This window comes from Loxodonta africana, unplaced genomic scaffold, assembly GCF_030014295.1.
Source record: "Loxodonta africana isolate mLoxAfr1 unplaced genomic scaffold, mLoxAfr1.hap2 scaffold_197, whole genome shotgun sequence".
Classification (NCBI taxonomy): Eukaryota; Metazoa; Chordata; class Mammalia; order Proboscidea; family Elephantidae; genus Loxodonta; species Loxodonta africana.
Window position 1 is genome coordinate 336138 of NW_026974938.1, and position 13164 is coordinate 349301.

General features: G+C 44.5%; 1 long non-coding RNA gene across 1 annotated transcript in view; it reads right to left on the bottom strand.

The window, feature by feature from the left end:
• Positions 1-12680, bottom strand: part of LOC135229313 (uncharacterized) — a 57113-nt gene extending 44433 nt beyond the window's left edge. The window contains exon 1 of the long non-coding RNA XR_010320099.1: positions 12628-12680. This is a non-coding gene — a long non-coding RNA (uncharacterized LOC135229313). The remainder of the gene's footprint in view (positions 1-12627) is intronic.
• Positions 12681-13164: the final 484 nt, after the last annotated feature.

Consider the following 13164-nt stretch of genomic DNA (forward strand, 5'->3'; position numbering starts at 1 on the left):
ACGCAACCCTAACCCTCTGGGACAGTCTCAGCAGGGATACAGCCAGCACACGCAAGCTACACAACGCTCTGGAATCTCAGAAAAAACAGTCCTCACCAAACAACATAAGTAACTTTGTATATTTTGCCAGGCTACTCTCTTCTATATATCTGATTCCACCCCTCATTGCCCCAGCCAGCTTCATTAAGACTGGAATTCCCTGTGCCAGAGAGTGAAGTGCACTGCTCGATTTTTTTTCTTCTTTCTTTTCTAACCCGTTCTCCTGGCCTGAGAAAAGCACCATTTAGCAATCAAAGAAAAAATCCTTCCCTGACTTCCCTAAACTGCAATTAACAATACAGAATCAGCTCCATCCAGGCATTAAGAGACCCATAGTCTTTGGCTTTCACCCTACAGGTAACTAGGTGGCTATTATAATGCAAAGGCAATTCTGATAGACATCTGACCATAATTGTTTTAGCTCAGCAGTGGAAAGGCAAGTTTTGGAGGTCAGATACCTCTCTACCTATTAAACAGAGACCTCACTGGTCCACACCAGTGAAAAGAGGGCTGAGACTCCACCCACACCACCTAGCCACCTGCTAGAGGGATCTGAGAATAGTGATGTCTACCCTAGCATTGGGTGCCTAAGATACAGCTGCAGAGCTCACCCACCAGAGCACTCTAGAGAATAGAGCCACACCTACCTCACTGACACTTGAAGGAAGGCTGTCAGCATCCTGCCCTCCTCGAAATGTGACCCGCTGCCACTAATAGAAACTGGTGCATACAACCATCACCACTACTCCTCTAAGATAATAGGTGAGAGCCTACACCACACACTAGGTGACCAGCTATCAGGACACCTGAGCTGATTCTATTCAAGAATAGTGAATGGACTCATACACTTACATACCTGGGAACAGCTCAGGCAAGCTGGTAACAGGACGTAAGTGATTCAAAAGCTACAGCAATCACGATACCACAATCTAGTAGCCCATCTGGGTGTATTGTAACAAAACAAAACAAGAAGACAAGACTCAGTGAGCAAATATAAAAGAAAATATTACAATAGCTTATAGATGGCTCAGAGACAGCAGTCAACATCAAATCACATGAAGAAGCAGACCATGATTGCTTCTACAAACCCCCAAATCAAAGAATCAAAATCATTCCCGGATGTAGATACATTCCTAGAATTGCCAAATGTAGAATATAAAAAAATTGTATACAGAATGCCTCAAGACATCAGGAATGACCTCACAAATGAAATAAGGCAATCTACAGAAAAAGCCAAGGTATACACGGATAAAGCAGTTGAAGAAATCCAAAAGATTATTCAAGAACATAGTGAAAAAATTAATAAGCTGTAAGAATCCATAGAGAGATAGCATTCAGAAATCCAAAATATTAACAATAAAGTCACAGAATCAGACAACTCAATAGGAAGTCAGAGGAGCAGACTCGAGGAACTGGAATGCAGAGTGGGGGAGCTGGAGGATAAGGCAATTGACACAAATATAGTTGAAGAAAAATCAAATAGAATTTAAAACTATGAAGAAACCCTAAGAATCATGGGGGACTCTATCAAGAATAACTTGCGTGTGATTGGAGTTCCGGAAGAGGGAGGGATAACCGAAAATACACAGAGAATAGTGGAAGATCTGATGGCAGAAAAATTCCCTGGCATCGTGAAAGATGAAAAGGTATCTACCCAAGATGTTCATCGAACCTCATACAAGATAGATCCCAAAAGAAAATCACCAAGACATATCCTCAAACCTGCCAAAACCAAAGATAAAGAGAAAATTTTAAAAGCACCCAGGCATAAACGAAAAGTTACCTACAAAGGAGAATCAATAAGTTTGCACTACTCGGCAGAAACCATGCAGCCAAGAAGGCAATGGGATGACGTATATAGAGCACTCAAAGAGGAAAAACTCTCAGCCAAGAATCATACATCCGGCAAAACTCTAAAACATGAAGGTGAAATTAAGATATTTACAGATAAACACAAGCTTAGAGAATTTGCAAAAACCAAACCAAAACTGCAAGAATTACTAAAGGAAATTCTTTGGTCAGAAAATCAATAATATCAGATACCAACACAAGGTCACAGAACAAAACATCCTGATATCAACTCAGATAGGGAAATCACAAAAACAAAATAAGATTAATTAAAAAAAAATTACTCAAAACAGGGAATCATTGATGTCATTATGTAAAAGATTACAACAGACAAAAAAGAGGGACTAAATACAGGAGACATAGATCTTACATATGTAGAGGAAACCAAGGTGATATAGGGTGAAACAAGTTAGGTTTTTACTTAGTCAAACTGGGGTAAATATTAAGGTAACCACAATGAGGTCTAACAATTCCATACTTCAAAATAAAAACCAAGATAAACATAACGACTCAGGAAAATAAATTCAACTACTATAAAAAGGAGGAACACACATTCTACAAAGAAAAACTCAGCGCAAAAAAGTAAATGGAAAAATGAAATTGTCAAAAACAGGCATCAAAATGACAGCACTAAACTCATAAAAAAAAAAACTCATACTTATCTAAAATTACACTTAATGTAAATGGACTAAATTCACCAATAAAGAGACAGAAAGTTGCAGACTGGATAAAAAAACACGATCAGTCTGTATGCTGCATAAAAGAGACACACCTTAGACTTAGAGACACAAATAAACTACAACTGAAAGGATGGATAAAAATATATCAAGCAAACAACAATCAAGAAAGAGCAGGAGAGGCAATATTAATTTCCTACAAAATAGACTTTAAAGTTAAATCCACCACAAAGGATAAAGAAGGACACTACATAATGATTAAAGGGACAATTTACCAGGAAGATACAACCATATTAAATATTTATGCACCCAATGACAGGGCCACAACATTCATAAAACAAACGTTAACAGAATTAAAAAGTGAGATAGACACCTCCACAATTATAGTAGGAGACTTCAACACAACACTCTCGGTGAAGGGTAGGAAATGCAGTTAGAAGCTCAATAGAGACACAGAAGATCTAATTGCTACAATTAAACAACTTCACTTCATAGACTTATACACAACACTCCACCCAACAGCTGCAAACTATAATTTCTTTTCTAGTGCACATGAAACATTCTCTAGGATAGATCACATATTAGGTCATAAAACAAGCCTTTGCAGAACCCAAAACATTGAAATATTACAAAACATCTTCTCTGAATGAAAGACCATAAAAGTAAAAATCAATAACAGAAAAACCAGGGAAAAGAAATCAAATGCTTGGAACTGCACAATACCCTGCTCAAAAAAGACTGGGTTATGGAAGACCTTAAGGAGGGGATAAAGAAATTCACAGAATTCAACAAGACTGAAAACACTTCCTATGAAAACCTTTGGGACATGGTGAAAGCAGTGCTCAGAGGTCAATTTATATCAATAAAGGCACACATATTAAAGAAGAGCCAAAATGAAAGAACCGTCCCTACAACTTGAACAAACACAAAGAGAGCAACAAAAGAAACTGTCAGGCACCAGAAGAAAGCAAAAAATAAAAACTACAGCAAAATTAAATGAATTAGAGAATAGAAAAACAATTGAAAGAGTTAACAAGGCCAAAAACTGCTTCTTGGAAAAAATTAACAAATTTGATAAACCACTGGCCAGACTGACTAAAGAAATACAGGAAAAGAAACCAATAACCCGAATAAGAAATGGGACGGGCCATATCACAACAGATCCAACTGAAATTAAAACAATCATATCAAATTACTACAAAAAATTGTACTCTAGCAAATTTGAAAACCTAGAAAAAATGGATGAATTCCTAGAAACACACTGCCTACCTAAACTAACACACACTGAAGTAGAACAACTAAATAGACCGATAACAAAAAAAGAGATTGAAAAGGTAATCAAAACACTCCCAACAAAAAAAAGCTCTGGACCTGACGGCTTCACTGCAAAGTTCTACCAAACTTTCAGGGAAGACTTACCACTACTACTGAAGGTATTTCAAAGCATAGAAAAGGACAGAATACTACCTAACTCCTTCTATGAAGCCAGCATAACCCTGATACCAAAACCAGCTAAAGGCAACACAAAAAAAGAAAATTACAGACCTATATCCCTCATGAACATAGATGCAAAAATCCTCAACAAAATTCGAGCCAGTAGAATTCAACAACATATCAAAAAAATAATCCACCATAACCAAGTAGGATTTATACCAGGTATGCAAGGTTGGTTCAATATTAGAAAAACAATTGATGTAATCCACCACATAAAAAAAAGACAAGAACCACGTAATTTTATCAATTGATGCAGAAAAGGCATTGGACAAAGTCCAACACCCACTCATGATAAAAACTCTCAGCAAAATAGGAATAGAAGGAAAATTCCTCAACATAATAAAGGGTATTGATACAAAGCCAATACCCAGCATCATCCTAAATGGAGAGAGCCTGAAAGCATTTCCCTTGAGAACGGGAAACAGACAAGGATCCCCTTTATCACTGCTCTTATTCAGCATTGTGCTAGAGGTCCTAGCCAGAGCAACTGGGCTAGACAAAGAAATAAAGGGCATCCAGATTGGTAAGGAAGAAATAAAATTATCTCTATTTCCAAAGACATTATCTTATACACAGAAAACCCTGAGGAATCCTCAAGAAAACTAATAGAAGGGTTCAGCAAAGTTTCAGATTACAATACAAACACACAAAATCAGTTGGATTCCTCTATATCAACAAAAAGAACATTGAAGAGGAAATCATCAAATGAATACCATTCACAGCAGCCCCCAAGAAGATAAAATACTTAGGAATAAACCTTACCAAAAATGTAAAAGAGCTATACCAAGAAAACTACAAGGTACTACTGCAAAAAAACCAAAAGGGACCTACGTAATTGGAAAAACATATCTTGCTCGTGGATAGGAAGACAACATTGTAAAATTGTCCATTCTATCAAAAGCCATCTATAGATACAATGCACTTCCGATCCAAATTCCAATGACATTTTTTAAACAGATGGAGAAACAAATCACCAACTTCATATGGAAGGGAAAGAAGTCGCGGATAAGTAAAGCATTACTAAAAAAGAACAAAGTGGGAGGACTCACTCTGCCTGATATTAGAACCAATTATACCGCCACAGTAGTCAAAACAGCCTGATACTGGTACAACAACAGACACGTAGACCAATGGAACAATATTGAGAATCCAGATATAAATCCATCCACATATGAGCAGCTGATATTTGACAAAGGCCCAGTGTCAGTTAATTGGGGAAAAGACAGTCTTTTTAACAAAAGGTGCTGGCGTAACTGTATATCCATCTGCAAAAAATGGAACAGGACCCATACCAGGACCCATACCACACACCATGCACAAAAACTAACTCCAGATGGATCAAAGACCTAAACATAAAATCTAAAACGATAAAGATCATGGAAGAAAAAATAGGGACAACATTAGGAGACCTAATACATGGCATAAACAGAATACAAAACATTACTAAAAATGACGAAGAGAAACCAGATAACTGGGAGCTCCTAAAAATCAAACACCTATGCTCATCTAAAGACTTCACCAAAAGAGTATAAAGACCACCTACAGACTGGGAATAAGTTTTCAGCTAAGACATCTCCCCCTGGCACCTGATCTCTAAAATCTACACGACTCTGCTAAAACTCAACCACAAAAAGACAAACAACCCAATTAAAAAATGGGCAAAGGATATGAACAGGCACTTCACTAAAGAAGACATTCAGGCGGCTAACAGATATATGAGGAAATGCTCTCGATCATTAGCCATTAGAGAAACGCAAATCAAAACTACAATGAGATTCCATCTCACTCCAACGAGGCTGGCATTAATCCAAAACACACAAAATAATAAATGTTGGAGAGGCTGTGGAGAGACTGGAACACTTATACACTGCTGGTGGGAATGTAAAATGGTATACAACCACTTTGGAAATCAATTTGGCGCTTCCTTAAAAAGCTAGAAATAGAACTACCATACAACCCAGGAATCCCACTCCTCAGAATATATCCTAGAGAAATAAGGGCCTTTACACAAATAGATATATGCACATCTATGTTTATTGCAGCACTGTTTACAATAGCAAAAAGATGGAAGCAACCAAGGTGCCCATCAATGGATGAATGGATAAATTATAGTATATTCACACAATGGAATACTACACTTCGATAAAGAACAGTGACGAATCTGTGAAATACTTCATAACATGGAGAAACCTGGAAGGCATTATGCTGAGTGAAATTAGTTGCAAAAGGTCAAATAGTGTATAAGACCACTATTATAAGATCTTGAGAAATAGTTTAAACTGAGAAGAACATATTCCTTTGTTGTTATGAGGGGGGGCGTGAGGGAGGGTAGGAGAGGGGTATTTACTAAAGAGATAGACAAGAGCTACTATGGGTGAATGGAAGGACAACAAGAGATAGACAAGAGCTACTATGGGTGAATGGAAGGACAACACTCAACACAGTGGAGGTCAGCACAACTGGACTAAACCAAAGCAGTTTCCTGAATGAACTGAACGCTTCAAAGGTCAGCAAAGCAGGGGCAGATGTTTGGGAACCATGTTTTCAGGGGACATCTAAGTCAACTGGCATAATAAAATCTATTAAGAAAACATTCTGCATCCCACTTTGAAATGTGGCGTCTGGGGTCTTAAATGCTAACAAGCGGCCATCTCAGATGCATCGATGATTCTCAACCCACCCGGATCAAGGGAGAATGCAGAACACCAAGAACATAAGATAATAACGAGCCCAAGAGACAGAAAGGACTACATGAACTACAGACTACATCATCCTGAGACCAGAAGAGCTAGATAGTGCTGGGCCACAACCAATGACTGCCCTGACAGGGAACATAACAGAGATCCCTTGAGGGAGCAGGAGAACAGTGGGATGCAGACCCCAAATTCTCATAAAAAGACCAGACTTAATGGTCTGACTGAGACTGGAAGGACTCTAGTGATCATGGCCCCCACACCTTCCGTTTACCCACTATGGGAACCATCCCCAAAGCCAGTTCATCAGACATGGATTGGACTAGACAATGGGTTGGAGAGGGATGCTGGTGAGGCGTGAGCTACTTGGTTTGGGTGGACACTTGAGACAATGTTGGCATCTCCTGCCTGGAAGGGAGATGGGTGGGTAGAGGGGCTTAGAAACTGGCAAAATGGTCATGGAAAGAAAGAGTGGAAGGAGGGAGTGGGCTGTCCCATTGGGGGGAAAGTAATTGGGAATATGTAACAAGTTGTGTATAAGTTTTTATGTGAGAGACTGGCTTGATTTGTAAACTCTCACGTAAAACACAACAAAAATTATTAAAATAAAAAAAAAAAGAAGCTGACCCATGATTGCTTCAACAAGCTCTCAGAACAAAGACTCAAGGAATCTTCTGGATGAAGGTGCAATCCTGGAATTACCAGATGCAGAATACAAAAGATTAATATACAGAACTCTCAAAGACATCAGGAAGGAAATGAGGCAAAATGCAGAACAAGCCATGGAACACACAGATAAAGCAGCTGAAGAAATTAAAAAGGTTACTCAAGAACATAATAAAAATTTAATAGGCAGCAAGAAACCATAGAGAGACTGCAATCAGAAATTCAGAAGATAAACAATAAAATTACAGAGTTAGAAAACTCAACTGAAAGTAAGAAGAGCACAATTGAAGAACTGGAAGGCAGAATTACTGAGATTGAAGATAAAACACTTGGGACCAATATATTTGAAAAGAAACCAGATAAAAGAATTTAAAAAATGAAGAAATCCAAAGAATCATGTGGGACTTTATCAAGAGAAATAAGTATGAGTGATTGGAGTACCAGAACAGGGAGGGCTAACAGAAAATACAGAGGGAACTGTTGAAGATTTGTTGGCAAAAAACTTCCCTGATATCATGAAAGATGCTCATCGAATTCCACATACGGTAGATCTCAAAAGAAAGTGACCAAGACATATAATAATCAAACTTGCCAAAATCAAATATAAAGAGAATTTTAAGAGAGGCTAGGGATAAAAGAAGTCACCAACAAAGGAAAGTAAATAATAATAAACTTGGACTACTCAGCAGAAATCATGCTGGCAAGAAGGCAATGGGATGACTTATACAAAATATTGAAGGAAAAAAATTGCCATCCAGGAATCAAACCATAACCCTGGCCCTCTGGCCCTCTGGCCCTCTGGCCTTAGCCCTCTAACTCTAGCCCCTAAGCCCTGAGCCCCAAAGCCCCTAAGACCCTAAGCCCTTAGGTCCTAACCACCAAGGCCCTAAACTCTAACCCTAACCCAAACTGTAACCATATACCCTAAACCCTACAATCTAAACACCTACACCCCAAAACACTACACACAAAAACCATACACACTAAACCCTATACTCGAAGCCCCAAACCCTAAACCCAAACCTCAAGCCCCAAAGCCCAAACCCAAAACCTAACCGTAAGCCCTAAACCCTAACACCTAACCCTAAACCCTAACCACCCTAACCTTAACGACCCTAACCCTAACTACTCTAGCCCTAACCCTCAAACCCTAACCCTCTAAGGCTAACCTGAAACCCTAACCCTCTAACTCAACCTCCAACCCTCAAACCCAACCCCAAACACTAAACCTCAAATCCCTAGCCCTAAACCTAAGAATGAGCCTAAGCCTAACCCTAACACAACCCTAAACCCTAAACCATAACACTTAAAACCCTAACACCCTTAGCCCTAACACATTTAACCCTAACATCCTAAATGCCAAAACCCTAAACACTAACACCCTTAACCCCAACCACTAACCCCTAAACCCTAACTTAAAGCCTAAGTCATCTAACCCTCTAACCCTAATACCCTAACTCTAAACCCTAAAACCTAAACCCTAACCCCAGCCCCCAGCCCTAACCCTCACTCTAAGCCTTAAACCCTAAACCCTAAGTCCTAAAACCCTAAACTCTAAGCCCTAAGCCCTAAACCTAACCCTCTAACCCTAAACCCCAAAACCTTACCCCAAACCCATCCCAAACCCCTAAACCTGAACCCCTAAACCCTAGCCCTAACCCGTAACCCTAAACCTCTAAACTATACCTCTAACCCTAACCACAACACCAACCCCAACCTCTGAACCCCGAAACCCTAACCCCCAACCCTAAGCCTCTGAACCCTAAGCCTAAACCCTCTAACCCTAAACCCTAACCTTCACCCCCTCACATCCTCACCTTCTCACTCCCTCACTCTATAATCTTCTCAACCTCTAACCCCCTCACCCTCTAACCCCTCACCCTGACTCCCTCAATCTCTAACCCCCAAACTCTAAACCCCAACCCTCTAACACCCACCCTCTAACCCCAACCCTCTAACCCCAAACCACAAATCCCAAACAAACCCAACCCCAAGCCTAAACCTAAACCCCTAAAACCTAACCCAAACCCTAATGACTAAACCCCAAAACCCTAAACCCCCAAAACCCTAAACCCCAAACTGCAACCCCTAACACCTAACCTGTAACTCCGAACTCTAACCTCAAACCCTAAACCTAACACCTACCCCCATCCCAAAAACCCTAACCAAAAAACCCAGCCCTAAACTCTAACCCCCAAACCCCAACCCCTAACCCCAAACCCTAACGACCCTAACTCTAACAACCCTAACCCTAACATCCCTAACCCCAAACCCTAACCCTTTTTGTTAGCAGCAGTAGCACTTAACCACTAGCCACCAGGGTTTCCATGAGCAGTCACAGGAATAGACATATGCACACCCGTGTTCACTGCAACATTATTCACAGTAGCAAAAAGATGGAAACAACCTAAGTGCTCATCCACAGAGGAACGGATAAACAAACTATGGTACATACACACAGTGGAACACTACACGACAATAAAGACCAATGATGAATCTCCGAAACATCTCACGCCATGGATGAATCTGGAGCGCATCATACTAAGTCAGTCACAAAACGACATATACAGTAAGAGACCACTATCATAAAAACTCATGAAAACATTTACGCACAGGAACAATCCTTGATGTTCACCAGGGAGACGAAGAGCGGGTAGAGAAAAGCTAACTAAACAATAACCAAAAAAACCAAACCCACTGCCGTCGAGTCGATTCCAGCTCATAGCGACCATACAGGACAGATTAGAACTGCCCTATAGAGTTTCCAAGGAGCGCCTGGTGGATTTGAACTGCAGGCCTTTGGTTAGCACCGGTGGCTCTTAACCACTACGCCATCAGGGTTTCCAACCAAACGACAGATATGTGGTAACTCTGGTGAAGGAAGAGACAGTACACAAGACTGGGAAATCAACCTCAGCCTCACCCTAACCCTAACCATAACCCTAAACCTCTTGTGCCCTAGCCTAGTAACCCCAACCCCCAACCACCTAAAACCTATACCCCTAAACCTAACTCCCAAACCTCTAACCCCCCAACCTGAACCCCTAACACCAAACCCTAACCCCTAACCCTAATCCTCTAACCCTTCTGCATCTCTGGGCCTCTCGACTCTCCGTCTATTTTCTTCCTCCAAATCCTACTAACACTCAGTGGAATTTTGAAGTTTCAGCTGTGCTTTGCTTCTTGTTGTCTCCACCGGTCCCATCAAGGCACTGCATCATTTGCTCTGCTTCACTATTCAGTTCCAAAACCATGGCTTAGAATCGCCTGACACTGAACTTCAGCGATTCGGTGCAAGGCCGCGAGAGGGCGCGCGCACCGCCAGTTCCGTTCTGCCCACCAGACCCTCGGAGCATGGGAACCTCCTGGACCTAAGCCGGGACTGACCTGGGTACTGCTCCAGTGGCGATAGCAGAAGCTTTTCTTCCCAAGGGACCCAACGCCCCAGGGCGCTCTCTCAATACTCCCATTAATGCTGTTACTATCCTAACCCACTCCTTCTGCGCGACCTAGTGGGTCCTCGACCAGGCCCAGCCTTCACGACCCGCACCCCCCTGCCGTGGTCACGTAGAGGAACCTGCAGGGCCGCGCCCTCCCCGCCCAAGCTCTGCCCCTCCATACCCTGATGCCCTGCAGGCCTCTACTAGGTCCCCGCCCAGAGGAGAGTTGTCGCCCTGCACGGGGTGGGGGGACACGAGTGAACAATCGGAAACCACACCCCAGGCACGAAGCCCACTGCCCATATTGAGATCATGTGAGCAGGGCTGCCCCGCCGACTGGAGCCTGCACGACATCACTCACGTTTGTCAGCTTCTCACCGCCCTCTGGGCTCAGGGTCCCAGAGCAGCCAATCCCCCCGGGGCGGGGGAGGTCGCCCGTCCGCAGGGGCTGGAAGATCGGGTTGGCGCCCATGGCCGGAGCGCTTAAAACCCTTATAAACCCTCATAAAAGGCCAGCTCCAGACCTTCAAGTGTCAGCCCGAGAGACACCTAATCTCCTCCAACCTAAAAAAAAAAAAAACACACCCGTTGCCCTCGAGTCAATTCTGACTCATAGCGACCCTGCCCCACAGAGTTTCCAAGGAGCGCCTGGTGGATTCAAACTGCCAACCTTTTGGCTAGCAGCCTTAGCACTTAACCACTACACCACCAGGGTAACCCACGAACCCACTGCCACTAGGGTAGAGGCTCCAAATCCCGCCAGTGTGAGGAACCCTCAAATCCCCTCAGCACCAGAGACCGCGTCCACAGCGACCGGTACACAGCGCTGCACAAATGTTTAAGTTAACAAATGACCTGGTTGCTCAGGACCCCTTCCTGCTACCCCCACCCCGCCACCCAGAGGGGGAGCGGGACCCGGCATCCACACTGTTAACAGACACTGAATCGCTGCATCCACAAGGAGTAGGATCCCCGCGCTGCTCCACAGATTCCCAGGACCCCTTCCTTTCCCGGTGGGGCCGCGCCGACGCCCCAGCCCCGAGAGTAGACCAGCTGGGCGCGGGCGAGGGCGCGGGGTGCCTCAGCCTCCCAGGCACAGCGCCCAAAACAGTAAGGGGCAGCATGGCCTTGGGCGGGGGATCCCTCTCTCCCCGTCCCTGGCACCCTACGGAGTCTGGTGGGGGTGGGAGGAGGAATGGGGGCGAGTGCCCCGCCCTCAGTCTGGAGTCTCACCCGCCCGGGCGAACTCTGGGCCTTGGTTTCCCCCCTGGCACAGGGAGCAGGTGGGGGGCGGGGGGGGCAGGCGCCCATCCCCCAGCTTGGCCCGCAAACCTGCCCCGGGCAGAGTAGGGACCTTGGTGCAGCCCTGGACACGGACTTTCTCCCCAAGCCCTTCAAGCCCCCAGGCCCGAGGGCACTCCGCAGCTGGATCCCGCGGCTGGACCCCCCCCCCCCCCGCAAATCCATGGGGATGCAAATTTCGCAGACCAGCTGCGTCTCCCGGGCCAGAGGCTCCCTCTCGCAGCCCCTAGAGTGGCTGCGTCCACCCGGCCCCACGCCGCGTCCGCTCCTGGGGATCACTTGGGACGGGGTACGCTGGAGGGGGCGATGCAAGCTGCTAAACCAACGTCCGGACTCCCCAACCTCTGGAGCCCACGGGATGCTGGGACTGGGACCCGCCCTCCTGGCGCCTTCCCTCCACACCTTCGAGGGGCCAGGCTTGTTCAGTCTGGGAGCGGGCCCCTCCGTCCAGCTGCCGGAGTTTCATACCTTTCAGAAAACACGGCACGGAAAGCAGCACGAACAGCATCCTCTCTAAGGCGCGTCATCCGGCCCGGACCCCTCACCACCCGTCCCAGCGCTTCCGGGAGTAACTGGCTGGACGGCGAGGAACATGGCTGCCGGCCCCCCCCAGCGGCCTGGGTGTGGGGCGGGCGTGGGGGGGTTGGGCCTCCAGAGGGGAGGGCGGGGTCTAGAAGCAAGGACAACGCCAAAGTGTGCGGGGTGAGGAGACGGGAGACGTCAGGAGAGGGCCCTCTCGCGTGCAGAGTTAAGTATTGGAGGTGCAACGGTTAAGTGCTTGGCTAACTGAAAGGTGGGCCGTTGGAACCCACCAGCTCAGGGGTTGAAAAGATCTGGAGATGGGCTCCCATAAAGATTCTAACCAAACAAAATCCAAACCAGTTGCTGTTGAATCAATTCTGACTCATAGTGACCCTATAGGGCAGAGCAGAACTGCCCCACAGGGTTTCTAAGACTATAAGTCTTTACAGAAGCAGACTGCCATGTCTTTCTGCAAAGAACCAA